Below are 17715 nucleotides of genomic sequence, written 5' to 3' on the forward strand. Positions count from 1 at the left end.
CTCTGACATTTTGGAGCACTGCTAGTTGTCACAGCCAAAGTGTATTTCGTAGGCCCCAAAAACCTAATTTCTTTCACTTTCACTTATGCACTCTTGAAAATAACTTTTAACCTATCCAGAAGACCTTTTTGACATTCTGGCATTTTTCACTCTTTGGTATTATTTTAAGCATTGTTTTACCTCTTCAGTTATTACTTTGTTAGACAACGTAAGCCTACAATAGTAATCAGCCACTTCAGCTGATTTTCACATAAATATTTTTCCACAAGTTTGAGTTGCTAAACCACCTACAGCACAAGAACCATCCATCTGAGAAGAATATATGAGCTTCCATTCCATGTGCCTTTCATCTTGGCCGTGCTTTGTGGGTACTTTTATAGACCTAACAATTGAATCTTCCTATATCGTGTCAAATATGTCATATGTAAGGAAAGAAGCTACAGCACTGAGTTTTAGATGCTCTTTTAGCCTTTGTCACCTACTTGCCAGCAGGTTATCCAATTCTGATTCTCTGGATGCCCAGCATTAGAGACCAAGTTGTCCCACCACTGGAATGTAGTCACGCTACATAAACTTAAGAGTCTGTGAAAGTAGAAATCAAATGCCTAGATCTTCCTCCCTTTACAGTTTTAATAAGGCTAGACAAGCATCCTCAGTAACCCCTTTAATATTTTCTTTATAAAAGTTCTCTGTTAGGAAACTTAGCTTGATCTGTATGTTAAACTTCCTGTGATTACAGTGACTGCAAAATATTTGTGTTATGAAGAACTGTAAACCGAGAACAAAAATAAGCAATGCTGCAGCTAACTAAGGCACACAACTGGTCTGATCCAGAAAAGAAGTCTCCTACAATCTTATCAGCTCCAACCACTTATCAGTATCTACTGACAAATAAGCAGAAGTGGAACAATCTCTCAAAAGTGCACTATGTAGGCCATAACCTTTTTTTCCCTTAATAATTAGATTGGTACATCTAGCTACAAAACCACCTCTATTTTGTTGTTTAATGAGTCAACTCTAGGCCCATTAGAAGATGGGAACTACGTATACGAACTTAGTACTCCTCTACAGTTCTACAGAAAATCACTAAATAAATAATGACCCTAATTGAAAAGGGCTATAATTATTATTAACAATAATAATATAGTGAGATATAGACAGTGCAGCTCCTGTGTCTTTCCACGTGTATTTTTTGTGAGTGTTTACCAGAAAGTAAGGCTCCATATGAGCACAGACAACCACACAGACATGTACATTCACTTAGATTTATAGCCTTCCATATCTTCCACAGTAAGCCTGCATTTCTGAGAGGTATGCCAAAGAACATTTAACGATATTGCCACTAGAACAGCATTGGAAACAACCACAATCAATGCCTCAAAACTTCCAGGCTAACATTTGGCTAGAAGTTTCTTGAGAAAAAATAGACTCAATCTTTAGACTCAGTGGACATTACATCAAATGCCCTTCATGCAGGCCCAAACACAACCTTTGACAGCAACGATGCAGACCTTCAGGTATTAGGAAATACTTAAAAGCATTTGAAATATTGCTAAAGCAAGACCTCTGCACATGTTCACAAACTGTTTCGCAGTTACACTCTATGCAATAGTTTTGACTTCACTGATGCTGCATCAGGCATTAATCAGCAAAATTTCTGGCTCATTATCTCCAGAGTTAATTTTAGTGAGCCCTGCTCATTAAAGAGGGCTCATTCCCCAGTTCTCTAAGTTGAAATTGGGCATTTAAAACAAAAACTAATCTCATACTGAGGCACCACTGCCCACTTGCTCACAAGATAAAAATATATTGTTATGAGGAGGAAAACTTGCATTTGGGGCCAATCACAGTAGGACAAGGAGCAAAAAAGAACGTCTCGAAAAAATTATTTTTATCATCAAATCTATGACATATTTTGCTAGTTTTCCACCCATCTTTTCACACTTCTAAAACTACACAGTTGTTACTAGATATCTTTTTAGCTGACAGTGAGTTAAGTGAAAAAGTTATCATCCACGACCTGCCCCAGTTGCTCATTAACATCTTTCTTCTCCGTATGTTGCTGCCTCCTCCGATCCGCCAGCTTTACTGCATGCATAGCCAGTCCTGGTGCCAGCCAAAACGTTTAGTATCAGATTAAACTTTGTTTTAAAATGCAAGTTATTTGACAGAGACAAGTTAAGGAGAGGCTACAGATGCAATTCTACTGTCAGACAGGAGGATATAATAACTTCTGGGAGGATGTGATGAAGAGCAGCTGAGGTAGGCTTGGAGCCATAATCTCTCCACCAAGCTCAGCGTCAACCAAGATATCATTTCAGACCACAGCCTTAAAGTTTTGGAGAAGAGATGAGAGGAAGAAGTGGCTGAATACCACAGACACATCAGTAAAGTCTATTAGAGATTGGTCATGGCTTTAAGAAAAAGCTCTGTCTTAGGGAACTTAACAAAAAAAAGAACAAAATTCCTCAGTTTTCTATGCTATCTTACATTTATGGAACAGGCAAAAACAATAAAAATATGAAGCCAGGAAGATTCTCACAGGGCAGGTGAGGGTATTTAATATTACTATGTGCTCACAAGATAAGATTTATTCCAGGACTGGCCACATTCATAAAAGGAAGTAGCTGACGTGAAGCGCTTACTAACCCTGGCAGCACTTAAAATTTAGGGCCCCTTAAGGAGACAGTCTAGATGCTTTTATTTTGGGGATTCCCAATTCTTCATTTTTCTTGGTCATCTTATGGTCACAGGAACTGGCTCCAGCGTTTATGAGTCAGGTACACATAAAGCCTGTCTCTAAGAGCCTATTTGTTGGCAAGCCCCACAAACCCAGTGGTAAAAATCAGGCAGTGGATTAGTACTTTGAATATGTATTTAACCAAGACTGATTATTAAATTCAAATAAGTGTTGCCTGCTATACAAGATAAAAAAATTCTTTCCTGCAATGAGTAAGGAAATAGTGTATTCACCTTTTTCTTGGGCTCCAGGTCAGTGCTCTAGCCAGAAGACTGTGCTGCTTCTTTCTGCTCAATTCAAATAAAATTCATTCTCTGATCATTCCACAACACCTAGAAATGAAAAAGAGGATCTTACTGAAATGGCATGGGAAATATTCATTTAATTTAGTCCCTTTTCAGTAACTGTATTAAGAGGTGTTTGTAGGCCTGGTTCTGTACAGAAGATCATAAATTTCAGAAGGGAATATCAAAGGCACTTGCAAAGCAATAGTACTGTGATGCTATCTCTGCATCTTTAACCCTTCGAATTATAAAAAAGACTGGTAGTCACTAATAAACACCAGAGATATGCCTTGTTTTCTTTCTCCACAGTCAGTAATCTGTAATAAATTAAAACAGATGACACACTGGTTCCATGGAAAAGAAACAAAAGGTAAGAGTGAAGAAGCGACTTAGATAATTTCTGTCTGGACAGAACACACTCTAATTTGTTTTCTATGCTGGAAAAAAACAGACTAAATTACCCTTTCTCATTCAAAAAAGTTGAAAAAAATAGGGGTTTCTAGGAGACACTGCAACAGCAAAAATGAAACAATATTCTTGCCACTTTTAAGAAATAGAAACATTTGATTATTTTGAAGTAGCTGGCCAGAGCTGGCAGTTGAACTCAATTACAATTCCATCAGGTGCCAGCTGATACTGACATTATTCAATAGTGTTAGAGAGAAGATGGAATACAGTAGTCCATGCAAATCGTAACAGAAAGTATTCTCACTAGGATGATTCCTTGCCTAATAACAGGTCCAACATTGCAGATGAAGAAAATTTAAAACATTCATTTAAGCTGAAGGGTAAAATCAACTTAGAAAAAAATTTCGAAATACTTTTGTTTTAAAAGCACACTCCCACAGAACTTAAAGCAGACAAACATATAACATGGTATTATTCTTCTTGAAAAGTTCATAAATAATGATAAAGAAAGTATCTTGGTTAATGCAATGTCCACACTATTTTCTGTGTCCATCTGCAAGAGACCTATTTTCTCCACACTATTTAGCGTATTCTTGGGGGAAACAATAATAAGGTTGGTTGAGGGTTTCTCCAAAGGTTGCACAAAGCACTACAGATGTAGCATTTACTTAGCATTATCAAACGCAGCTGCACTGGAAATTAGGAAAATATTAAGCATACACAGAAGTGAAGCAGTAGACTCAGTCATTCAGGGTAGTTGGTGCTTCCTTTTGTTTAATGCCAGTTACGCCCCAACCTACTGAGAAAAGCACTACAGATTACTATTTTCTGCCAGACCACACTGTAAATTCATGTTCTTAATTGTTGTGGCATGCCACTCAAGGGAAAGAAAAAGTAGCTCTAAACTCAGAAAAATCAGAATAAGGACTTTAAATTATGCCCTGCTAAATAAGAGGGTTATCTTAGAAATTAAGGTAGTGTTTTAAACACACAAAGAAGTTTTTTTTTATTAACATTATTTTCTAGAATGCTCTGTTGTCCACCTGAGTCATTTTGCTTCTGGGGGCTTCAACTTCTGTCCTTCAAATACTACTCCAGTACTGAACAAATCTTTGGTCCTCCTGGTAATGAGACTCTATGTTCTGTATCTTAACCCAAGATATCATTAAATTTTTTTCACCTTCACAGGTTCATCTTCTCCTTTGATCTTAAAGATGTCAAATGCTATAAATCAATTCTGTTCTTGCCATTATGACAAGCAAGCCTTACTTATCCTTCTTGTGGCTCCAAGAATTTTTCTGTTCACTAATGCTCTTACCTCTCCACAAATACTCTTCGCCCTCTACAAAAATATATATTTCTAGAAGAAGGGGACTTGGCTTCATAATCAGTGCAGGTAAAAAAGTATCCTCCAAAAGTGAGTCTATCTGATTCTCTAATCTGGTTTCTGCAATTATTGAAGTTTGGAGTGGACATTCACATCCAAGATCACTAGAAATGAACACAATCTGTTTTATGTTGTCACACCAGGTAATTTTTGTTCTGTGATGTGACAAATGATTGAATGGCCTAAAACTACTTTCACCATTTCACACACCAGTCATATTGCAATCTCATTGACCAATTTACTAACATTTCTTTCAAGACGGTTCTTGGTATAATATCCCTCATACCTCAGTATTTCTATTTCAGAATGCTTTTCTGAAATAGAAATAATTAATCCATGCTTTAAAAAAAAAAAAAAATGAACAGAACTTCATATTGTAACTTACCGTCCCTATTACAGAAATATTCCTGCAAAAATGGCTTTACCATTCATACACTTAATAGATGCAATACGTTCTCATGTCAAGACTATTAAAGTATATTGCTGAAGACTGAGCATTGTATTTGATCCCTGTGAAATCACCATATAATTCCATAGAACTCAGCACATTGTTATTTTTAAAAAATAACAAATGATAAAGTCAACATATGCTGCATATTAGCCTGCAGACCAGAGAATAAAAGCAAAAATGTAGGTTGAAAGGGACTTTTGGAGATCATCTAGTGCAGAATCCTCCTCAAGGCAGGGCTAACTTCCAAAGTAGGTTGGGTTGCTTTAGGACTTCATTCAGATGATTTTAAAAAACCTCCATGGAAGGAGGTCCCTCTCTAAGTAACCTGTCCCAGTGCTTAACTTCAATCCCTGTGAAAAGCTGCATCCTTACATCTAATGGGAGTTTCCTTCATTGCCAATTGTCATCACTGTCCCCTGCCCTGTTGCTGTGCACCTCCTAGGAGAGCCCAGCTCCGGCACCTCAACTGCGCCTGCAACCAGGTCCCTGCGGTGCCTTCTCTCTTGTCTCCTGGCATAACAGACCTTCCAGCTCCCCAGTGGCCTCCCACTCAACATTGTAAATTTTCTTAACCCCCTTCTTGTTTTGGAGTGCTGCAAACTGGGCACAGCTGCCCCACTGCACTGGAAGAGGAGAATCCCCTGTTATGACCTTCTGGCCATGCCTGGCCATCGGGAAGCCCTCCTTACTGCAGGGGCACATGGCTGCCTTGTCTGTAACTCACTGCCCACCAGAGCCCCACATGCTTTTCCATGGGACCATTGGCAGCTGGGCTGTAGTGTTGTGCTGGGTAACATCAAACCAGGTGCAGGACTTCTGCTGGCCTGTCTGTGTGAACAGTATTTATATGGAGCTTTAAGACAGATAGTCCTGTCCTAAGAAACTTAAGCCTAAAATAGGTGAGACAAGGAGATGAGACAGGATGAAAAATAACTGTTTGAGAAAGTCAAGCCATTAAAAAAGGAGGCCAGTTAAAAGTTTTGAGCAGGATTCAGAGGGAGCATAAAGACAAATGCAAATCCAGGAACTTCTGTTCAAGGTGTGGGAGACAGATAATTGAGAGACTCAAATCCAGGAATGGCTGATAGGGATAAATAAAGCAATAGTATTAGAAAGTTACCTGGCCATAAGGCATAAGAATAGAAGAGTGATTGAAAGCAAAATAAGATTATGTACAACCTTAGGCATGCAGCTCACCTCTTCATTCAGTTATTTATTTTTTCACTTCTGAGATTCCAATTAGGCAACATCAAAGATACCACAAGCTACTTTAGGTATAAAAAGGTCTTCAAAAGGAAAAGTAGTACTGCAGTCTGACGGAGCTACCTGACAAAGAAGAGTTCAATAATCCTCTACTGCACTTGAGCAATGAGGAGTGAGAAGTGTAACCTTAAAATATAAGTAATGGAAAGAAATAGGTATGTGCCTGAAAGGAAATCTCAAATTCATCATGCTGAGCTTTCAAAGGCAAACTTTAAACAAAATGGAGGTTGCTGAAAATATCTATTCATTTTGCTTGTGAGAAAAACGAATCTCTCATGCCTTTAGGCAGTAGAGAATTATGTGGTCTTTCAAACTGAAAAAGTGCAAACTGTAGAGGATCAGACTGAATAAATGTTAAGATGCCAGTTTCACAGGGCCTTTGGGAACCTACTCAATAACAATATTTTTGAGATGTCTCACACCGGAATGGTGTATTTGTTATAGTTATTTACACCTTGCAGAGTAAGCTAATAAAAATGAAAGGATGTGTTTATGCATTAAGAAACAGAGACAAAGGAAATATCTGTATGAGAAAATGTAACAGATATAAAGATAGCAGTAATTTTAAGGTAAGCTGAAAAGGAAAACAAAACAAAAACCTGAAAACTTTCATTTGGACCATGCTATAAAAAAGATTAATGTTTTCCACTTAGCATCTTTCAAGTGTTGAAAAATTAGTCTGGTTAGCAAGGTTCTTTCCCTCAATTTATGCAAAGGCTTGAAATGCAGAATCCATTTAGTCCTCCTAACAAGAAGAAACCTCCTTATCATAAAAAAGGCAGAGGCAAGCAGTTGGACAGAGAAACAATTTCCTAAATCTTTAAAGGTGATTCCAGCACTACTGTTATAGCTGTTGCTGATGGGACAAGAGTGGTATCCAACATCCAAAAGTGAGATTTATATGTCTGAAGAAGGGTTCTTGAGGAAATCTTGGTGTCAACACAGCTGCAAAGACCCATGCTTCCTGAATCAAGTTTTCTGTGAATTTTGTTCAGGTTACAATAATGATGGTAGCTGTGGAGAAGCCCCTTGGCCAGAATGATGGAAAGGTTAATAACAACAGAAGCCATCTCCATTGCAAAAGTTCCTTCTGTGCTGTTGAGCAGGAGTGCCAATAAAAAACTGAGGCTGTTGGCTGAGGATCTCAACACATCTCAAGGTTGGGATCCAACAGAATATACAAATATACTTTGCCCTGGTGAGTCAAAATTAAGCAGAAGATAGGTATAATTTTCAATATGTAGTGTATTGCTCATGATATCCTAAAAATAATTTATAAAAACTGATTATTTGGTCTAAGCCTGTAATCCTCTTTAGGAGTAAGATACCTACTGCATAAATAGTTTCTTGAGAAAAATAAGAATCAACTTCATTATGTGCCAAACTGTAAAACTAACTACATCTTCTTGTAAAAAGAAGATAAGGAGGCATAAAGAAGCTGACTCTGACACCTTTACTACAATAATCTGGACAATACTTCAAGAGGAGCAAAAAACAGATTTAGTCATGCTCTTCTTTTCTTGTATCATATCCAAAAAAAGGTTTCAATCTCTTTCTTAAATGACATACTTTTACTTCTTTATTGAATTCTTTATTTTATCACTTTTATCCTTTCCTTTCTTCTTTCTTCTTTTTTTTAATCAATTGCTAAAATTGCTTAGCAGAATTGCACGCCAAGTACACAACAGTTCCTTTCATTGGCATGAGATATATGAGAGACAGGAGCTTAAAAGGCCAGTCACTCTGTGCAGTCCATAAGCTAAAAATTTCTGCAGACAAAATATGTTCACAGTTAGAGCAGGAATGGGACCAAATTAGACTTAAATTATCCATTTAAAGTTCTTTGTTTCAGCAACTAATCAAAGTCCATCTTTGTTCCAAATATAATGTTCTCTGTCAGGTATATTGATGACTTGACCAAAATGTTGCAAAGAACTTGGACATCTAATGTAGTTACAGCTAAAATAAAGACAGAAGTGAATATATAGAGTGGGAAGTAATAACAACATCATGAAAAAGTATAAAAAGTCATGGAAAAGTATAAAGACGTAAGGAAAAAGGGTGGGGAGCTGGGAAGACAAAAACTCAGCAAGAACAATGATTCCATCCTAGGCAGCAATGGAGGTCCACACTTCCCCACCTGAGTAGTAACTGTCTGGTGCACAGGAACTCAGCAGGAACCCACATCCGAGTTATCAGGCATTATAATGTTCTGCCTAGGAGGAGGTTAGCCTTACCCATCTACAGTTTGTATTAGCCAATAAATCACTGCTATGTACTCATAAATTCAGTGAATTCCTGCTTGCAAGTCTCCATGGATGGTAAAAGATGTTCAAATAAAAGTGACACTGTAGAGGAAGTCTTACAAAAGGTGAAAGTACAGTTTGATTAAAGAGGTATCTATCAGTTTGAATTTACTTATACTGCAGTTTTTCAAATAAGAAAATGAAAGTGGCCTTCAGGTTTCACAAAGGATAAACAACTTTGCCACATTGGAAAATAAGTTCATATTTTTACTTTTGAACATTGATAAAATAGTATTTTTCAAACAGTCTACCTCATTTTGTAGCTGCTTGTGTGGCAACATCAGGACATGATAGAGAAGAGCAAAGAATTTCCCTTTAGGGCTAACACTGTATGTGGACATTACAGGAATGTCATTACCAAAAGCTTTGGTGTCACAGCAAGATCACCAGCAATCTACAAAGATTGACTATACAGACTGACAGGCTTAAGAGCTTGTCTACAAATCAATTTGTATAGCATTCAGTTTCTAGTTCTCGTTTTCCTGAATGCAGTGATGCCAAAATGTCAATGACCCTCAGAAGACAAAAGACAATTCTATTTTAAAGTTCCTCTATTTAGTTTACAGGTGCCATAAACTTACTTCAATGTTTATTAATATTTTAAAAAAAACCAAAACAACACCACCTGAATCTAAGGGCTGTAGATGTGGAGGGGGTTGTATACCAAATCACATTAATTCACGAGCTTTAATTTTAATGAATATATTGAACTCCTGAACAAAATATTTGCAATCTGTGCTTTAATACAAGAGTCTTTTAATAAAACCACTCATCTTTCACCTGGTATGAAATATGAATGCTAAGTATAGAAACATTCATGGTTTTGGATTTCTGAAAAGTTAAGAAAAGTAATACTCTGGTTTTAAAAGCAAAATTACAGCTATATGTTGCAAATAAGTACCTGCACACAAGTCCCAAAACGTGTAACATCCATTTAAATGAGCCACGTGCACAGGAACATTCTTGAGTTTTGCTCTGCAGGGGAGTCACAACACTCATTAAAATATAATAAGCTCCACAATGAATAGAACAAGTGCTCATTATAATGTAATGAGCAATAATTATCACATAATGGTCCTGTGGAGTAAACTCATTGCATTCCAAGAATGTTATACCTTTTTTTTCTTAAAAAAAAAAAAAAAAAAAAAGCATAGATGGGAGTTCCTCCTCCCTTCGTTCGGAGCCAGGAAACATAGGCATGTTGCCACGACATAGTATATTTGACCAAACACACTACCCTAATGTAACAACACAAACCAAACTGACTTCCATAGCACAGTGGGCATTAATAACTTCAGGAAATCAGTCCTCACCTGACCTGAAGCAGCTCAAGCTCATAAGCCTTCAAGTCACAATGCAAGTCTATGTAGTCAAGAAAACTCTTCCTGCTGGTTTTGCTTGAGAGTCATTTACAAACCTCCTGACTAGGTTTCTGTCTAGGAGGCTACTTTTGAAAGGTGAGCACAAAGGAACATCTCTCTGGTCATCTTTTCCATTCATCTGCCTCATGATTAAAGAAAGATTACTGAAATAAAGGTGCCCTATTTTTCTTTCCCGACATCCATCTTGTTGCTCCTTCCCTTTTCACTGTATTAGATCTGGAACTTGCCAAACCTTCATATAAAGTGACATAGCTCTTTAGTCTGGCAGAAAATTAACCTGAAAAAAAATTATAATAAACCAAACCAAAACGAAAAAAACCCCTAAGCTCTACAAAAAAGCAGCGACTTTTTGGCTGAGTCATCTTGCATAAATCCTCTATAAACTCCTCTATGCTCTCATGGGTTCACTTCTCCAGTAACACACATCCATCTACTGACTCCTCCTTAAGAGGTCAAGAGGTCTCTGACATTATATTTTTCACTTAGAGTATAAAACATGGTTGGTATTATCATGATGCAGTCATTTGAGCTGGATCTGAGAAACAGAAAATCCTCCTAACTTTCTCTAAATTCTCTAAACCTAGAGCAACAAATTTACAATTCACAAGCCACATGTACTGCCAGGACAACATGTTTATGTCCCAAGCTGGGGACTGACTCACAGTACTCTGCTGGCACTGGGGACCAGCTTCCTATCTGTAACCCACGTGGAGCCTGCATGCTCATAACGTGCCTGGTGAAGACCTGGGAAGACGTTGCTTCTCCTTGAAGGCACCTCTGAAAGCAGGTAGCATCATCTGCTCTAGGAACAGTACCTGACTTCCCACAGTGCTGCTCCCTGGGGCAACCCTGGGGGACCCACTGCGTGTTAATGCACCGTGAACCTTATGCCTAGGATAGCTGTCCTGAGAATATACAGAATAACAAATAAATCCAGTTTATTTAGGAAACACTAGACCTTGTATGAATCAATTGTATTGTGAATACTTTGCAGTCTTTACCTGACGCTGAAAGAAGCTCAACCAGCTAGAAACGTTGAGCACCACTTGAAAACATATGTTTGCTTCCAGATTGTCTTACCGCTTTCCAAAGCCACTTAGGGTTTCTAATAAAAAAGCTATGTTGGATTTCAAAGCGTTAGCTGTGCATTCATTGAAAAAGAATGAGTATAAGAACGAACATTACATTTCTTCATCAGTTTTCTAAAAGAAGTCTTAGATGGTTCACAATTGACAAAACACAGAAGAAAAACCCCAACTTAACATACAATGCTACACGAACTGATTATTTTACACCTTCTGCCATGCAAATATAAAAATATTTAAGATCTTTCTAAGCTGAATAGGCAAGATAATAACTCTGAGCTCAAATTCCCTAATATGAATGCAAGAATCCGTGCTTTAATGAAGAGCAAATATATAGCAAATTTTCTTCATCAGCAAAGTGTGTGGAAATTGCATGTAATATATGAAGTGTAGCTTTTTTTTATGACTCCAGTAAGAAGGCTTATTATTTATTAGAAAGAACAAAATGTAAAACATAAAAGAAATAGTGATTGAGGACTGTAATCCAGACATAAATTAGTTTCCTTTTTATTTTTAAATATTAGCAGTTCCCATGGGCAGTTAATAGCTGCCATGCTACAGTGCTGCTCATATGCCCTAGTTTTATTTCACCTCTTCTGAAAGCCAAGATTTTACACTTAGAAGAGTCAGCAGTTCCCAGGTGCTAATACAATATATCAGTGTTAAAAATACCTTCTTACAGTCAAATCAAATCTTTCACACTATTGAACAAACTAAAGGAACTATCTCCCTTTTAGCAACTACTTTTTCCTTCAAATATGCACAAACACATGCATATGCACTCCAACAGCCTCAAAAATAATAGCAACACATTTTCCTGTCCTACCACTATTGCTAAACTATTAAAATTTTTACTAATTATAGGAAGATTCTCTACTGAAGGAGCACTTGTGCTTTACAAATTGTACAGGATTCACTGAAACAGGGTCTCAAACCTGGTTCTGATTATCTCATCTCAAATGCTTGCCCTACTGCTACAGAGATGGTCTCTGTGTTGCTATATTTTTTAACTATTTATTCTATCAATTTTGAGTACCATCAATAGCAGAACACGACAGGAAGTTCAACTGAATCCTAGCCAGAAATCCAAGCTTAAGAAATTTCACCCCCGGCCCCAATTCCAAGTGTCAGCTTAAGCCTCATTCTAACAAGTACCCTGTACAGAAACAGTGTTTACAAGGAAAAGACAGAACAAAAATATTTCCTCTAGGCAAGGCATAATTATTGATAATGAAAGGCACTTCATAGTCTCTTGGACAACAAAGATTTTCATTCACAGCTCTCCCACTGCTCAGCGAGAGTAAGATGTGAATTAAACAGAATTCAAATATAAAAGTAAAACTTTTGTACAACAATGTATTACTCATTCGGTTAAGTGGTCTAGTCATAGAATATTATTAAAAATAAATAATTTAATTTAATTATGGAAATGCACATTCCAGTGTGTGAAAATAAGCAGACTTGGGTCAAATAATAGCTTATTGTAGCTATTACAATAAGAAAACTTGTGGATGCCCCATCATTGGAAGTGTACAGGGTCAGACTGGACACAGCTTTGAGCAACTTGATCTGGTGAAACATGTCACTGCCCATAGCAGGGGGGGGCTGGATTGTTTGATCTTTACGGGGAGTCAATCAAATGCAAAGTCAGTCATTTTCAACAGGAATATTGCACAGGAAGACATGATGAGCAGTATTTAGACCACTTACACTTAGGCACTACACTTAGTTCAAGCTATCTACGTCACCAGCAGGAAGAGGTAGGTTTCTCCACAGAACAGTTCAAAACAATTCAAGTGCAAGATCCCACCACACCACATGAAGAACCTGAAGCTAACTGATTTGCAATGCCTCGTCCATTGACCCGGGCTGACAGGGTAACCAGACAAGGATGTGGCAGTCCCCAGTTCCACCTCCAGCAGGCTGTCCTAAGGAAGAGCATGCCCATTCTACTGCCTCACTTCTCCCATCTGCTAAGTCAAGGCAATGTGACTGATCCTTCTAGTAAAGTACTTTCAAGGTTCAACGTTACAGACTGTGCAGAACTACACAGAACAAAAAATTTTCACAGGTCGCCACAGTCCTCTGGCAGAAATGTAGTCAGTACCTGAGTTAGCTTGGATATTTTATACAATACTTCACAAACACCCTTTAAAATCCAGCCATGTAAGCACTGGATAAATTATATTGAAACCAAGGTTAAGTGGAACGAGGCTGGAAAAATATGTCTGTGACCTAAATATATTCCCCTTTGCAAGAATATTTACTTAAAAGAAGCAAATAGTTTCATAAAGAGTTGGGAGTCAAGTTTGTAATTGTAAAATAATGCTCTGCCTTTTCTATAAGAAACCCAGCCTTAAATCTGCTCAGATTTGAAGTAATTCCACAAAAATTTAAATGGCAATTGCCATCACACAAAATCACGATTCTCACAGGCCTCAGGCATCTGGTAAATGTATTTTCAGTATAAAAGAACTGCAGATGTGCAAACACCACCAAGCGCCCATCAGTTACTTAGAGCTACATGACTATGCTGTTCTGGTTGAGCTCAATGCAAAAAGACATTATTTAAAAAACAAACAAACCAAACCTGAACCAACAACTACTTGTCCCCACAAAAACCAACCCACAGATAGGAAACGAGGCTAGTACATGACACTTTGAGGATTTGAAGGGAGTGTAGTAACTCTCGCATGTGTAACATTACCTCACTCCTTTCAAATCTCCACCTGGTTTTATTTAAATTCCTATTGACTCTCTATCTGCATATTAAGAGCAGTCCAAAAAAAGTAATGGTACATTATTTAAAGCATCTCAGTGTCTGTAGTTTATCTGACAAATCCTGTTTTTGAAGGGGAAAAGTCTCCTTCTGCCAGTCTTCCTCCTCCTTTATTTGTTCTGTAATTATTGTGCAATGTTCATGTCATATATGAAGTTCAAGTGTGCTTCAGGGACTTGTCTAAGATTGCCCATCAAGTAAGTGGTGAAATTAAAGCAATTCACCCTGATTTATCACTGGACTATACACTCTTTAAAATACAACAGTCAACCAAGGAAAAGAAGTTTGCTACTATAAATAATGCTAGTGAAATTTTCATGCTGGATTATATACAACTTTGTAGGCAATTTTGGGGTTTTCATATTATTTCCATTTATGACCTTCAAAGATGCATCTCCTTCCTCCAGGAGAAGATGAATGGAATCTCTTCTACGAATAGAATCCCTTTATATTTATTTTTTAATTTTTTTTTTGCTATGTATTTCCTCTCCTTCCTATCATATTAGTTGCCACCTTTATTTTGCATTGTCTATAAGCAAACCATGCCCCAGCATATTATGGTGGCTGCTTCAGCTCAGGCCCCTTTGCAAGACAGTTCTGCCAGAGCTAACTAGCTGTTAACTGTCCAAGCTGGAGCTCATGTTCATCTGCATGGAACAGATAACTCACTGGCATTTAAGTTGTTTGATTCAATCTGATAACACTGATAATTTTCAGCACTAGTTGTATTAGCAGAATTGTAGTCCTTAACCAGAGCAGGAGCTTCCAGACATGGAACAAGATTTTCATACCCTTCAAATTTAATTTATCAGCCTGAGGTGTAGGTTGAAGTCTCCCATACAACCATGTTGAGAACTAACAATTCAGTTACTCACATTTTAAATGTGTTTATTTCTAGTTGTTGATAAATATCCAGTCCTTATTAATGCCAGTGATTAAAGTTAATCCCCGTCCAGAGACAAAATGATTTTTTAATTTAATTTTTTTTTTTTATAATCACTTTTAAATACAGAATGTTTCCTGAAGGGTATTACAGAAATGTTGCACACCACAGGAATGTTACTCCTGGTACAGTAACAACTGTACCTCTCTGGCACGCACACATGCACTCGCACACAATTATTTTGGATGTTGAAGACATTTATCCCCAGTTGTTTTATAACATTGCATATGTTCACCAGAACTATTACCATGAGCTAGCACAAAAAGCACCAACCAAGTGGTTGAGTTAGAGTCTCTGCATTGCAGGACAAAAACACTATACAACAATTTTAATATAGGTAGGAAAGAATGTTGCTCTCAAATTAAACTAACTAACTGAGGAATTAAACAGGTCAAAGTATAAAACACTTCAACAGGCATTTTGTCCTAATAGCAGGGTCAGCAATCCTACCCTGGTGAAGCTTTATACGATTCTCAGCACCTACAAGTGGAAGGAATTTAGTTTTGAATCTCATCTGTAACTGGTTCAGTCAGCAACACAGTGCCCCCTAAGCCACGCTCATGCACTGGATCTGGTCCTATTTAAAGGAAAGTGCTGTCTGACACACTATTTCTCCTGTCGCTTTTTAGAGGTAGGAGGTAGAAGGAGTGGGTTAGTTTGGTTTATTTCGGTTTGTTTGTGGTTTTTTTTTCTGATTGCTTGTTTGTTTTCCTAGGTTGAGATGAAAGGAAGTAATCTATTGGAGCCCTTATGTAGCATTATTAGTGATTTAAACTAACTACAAAAGAAAATGATTACATTGTTTCCATAGGTTCACATTAAAAAAAAAAAAAAAAGATCCACAACTTAATTTGCATTAGGTAACTGTAATGTACAATGTCTTCTTCAGAAAAGTCTGAAATGAAATATTCTGTCAAGGCAGTAGAGTAGGGTAGGGAAGCCTTTAGGTTATTTCTCTAAATCAGTCTTCTTACCTTTACAGTTAGGCAAAATGCCAAATATATGCCAAACTTTTAAATTAATTTAATATTTCCCCTGGAGACAAACATTTATGAACATCCCGGAGAAGGACAATTATTGCAGAAGGAAGGCTTCGGTGCTTTCACACAACTGCATATGATTGACTGCTGCACAGAAGTAAAGCTTTGGAAATGTAGAAGCTATGCTTAGTGTCTTGGGATGAAAAATAAAATCTTTACCTTGAATAGAGACAGTGATTTTATCACCTGTGCCAACTGAAGTCATAATTTTACCTGTGTTTTCCACTGTATTTCTTCTGATCATGAAAAACTAATGGGGCGTTGATGCTCATGAAATCAGATTTATCCCAAACCCTAATCTGAATGATGAACTACATAAAAACATAAGAAGTGTTCATATTGCTTTACAGAGACCCACTCAGAGAAATACATGCAGGGGTGTGCATTTGCCACATTTCATTGGCTTCCATACCCTGTCCTCCTTGTATCTTGTCACTCATGTACACAAACCAGACTCTCTCTTTTCAAGCACACACAGACATACACAGAGAGAGAGAGGTTCAGGACTACGTTGTTTGCAAAGATACACATTAGTGAAGTCATCCCGAGGAACTCCTTGCTTGCAAAACCCCTCAGTTCCAGACCACTGGCAGTGCAATTGGTGAAAATGCAGTGTGAACTAAAGGCACATAGTAGTTTTTGTTCGTTAAGAAGGATACCATAGGGGTGGGCTAGGAGGAAACGAAGAAAGAATTCATTTCTGGCTGTGCATTATTGACAGTGCCCTTTACACAAAGTAAAGTTGGGTCACTGCTTAAGATTTACAAGCAGCCAACGGTAAACCTGCAAAAGGTCTTTTTTTTTTTTTTTTTTTTTTTTTTTTTACCATCAAAGTCTTTAAGATGAGACATTTGTGCTTTAGATTTTTTTTTTTTTTTTTTTTTTTTTTTGCTGTGATTTCTATGCTCAGTTATCACATGATATTACAGACATGAAAAAAAACCCCACCAAAACCTGAAATTGCTATTCAAATATCAAGCTGAATGTTCTTCACATACAGTTTCCCATGGCGTGCTTTTTGTATAGAAAGGCTCACATATGTGAGTGGAGATAAGGAATCTGCCTGCCATCACCGTTAAAATGCATCTGCACATTACTCGCGTAAGTTAAGCAGCAGAACCATAGGTATTACGAACACGGTCACATACAAACACACACACACAGAGCCTCACTACCTTTCTACGCCTGTATTTTGCAGATCCCTTTGTAACTGCCTCGGATAAGCAAACGCGATTCCCTAACCCCACAAGGGTAAGGTTTACGTACCAGCGGTAACTTTAAGACAGACCAATTACCGGTTGTGGACCCACTGCGCTAGCGTTATTGCACGAAATATTTCGCGCTGCTTCGAAGGCTGTGTTAGCAGCACCACTCTCCAGAAACACCCTCGCTGCCACATATCAAAGTGTCATTTTATTTAAGCCTTACCTTGGCTGACTTGCCCTAACTGGTGACAAGGCACTTTAATTTATAAGCCGCGAATGGGGACTTTTGGCGGTGCTGGCGGCACAGCTGCTCGCCGTCCTCAGAGAGGCACCCGGCCCCGGCTCTGCGTCCCTCGGAGCCCCCACAGCCCCGCACCGCCGCTCCTGCAGCGCCGGCAGCCCGCCCCATTGGCCGCGCCGCCCGCCCGCCCCCGCTCCCCGC

General features: G+C 38.1%; 1 protein-coding gene across 4 annotated transcripts in view; it reads right to left on the minus strand.

Moving 5' to 3' along the window:
- Positions 1–17715, minus strand: part of CDH18 (cadherin 18, type 2) — a 522827-nt gene that overhangs the window by 233939 nt on the left and 271173 nt on the right. For 3 of the 4 annotated variants that reach the window (XM_014941039.1, XM_014941041.1, XM_014941037.1), the window contains exon 3: positions 2974–3072. The gene's annotated coding sequence lies outside the window, so the exon portion shown is untranslated. Of the gene's footprint in view, positions 1–2973; positions 3073–17496; positions 17631–17715 lie in introns of those variants that run through there. The other variant, XM_014941038.1, reaches the window with a different exon arrangement.

Source organism: Calidris pugnax, unplaced genomic scaffold, assembly GCF_001431845.1.
Source record: "Calidris pugnax isolate Ruff unplaced genomic scaffold, ASM143184v1 scaffold8, whole genome shotgun sequence".
NCBI lineage: Eukaryota > Metazoa > Chordata > Aves > Charadriiformes > Scolopacidae > Calidris > Calidris pugnax.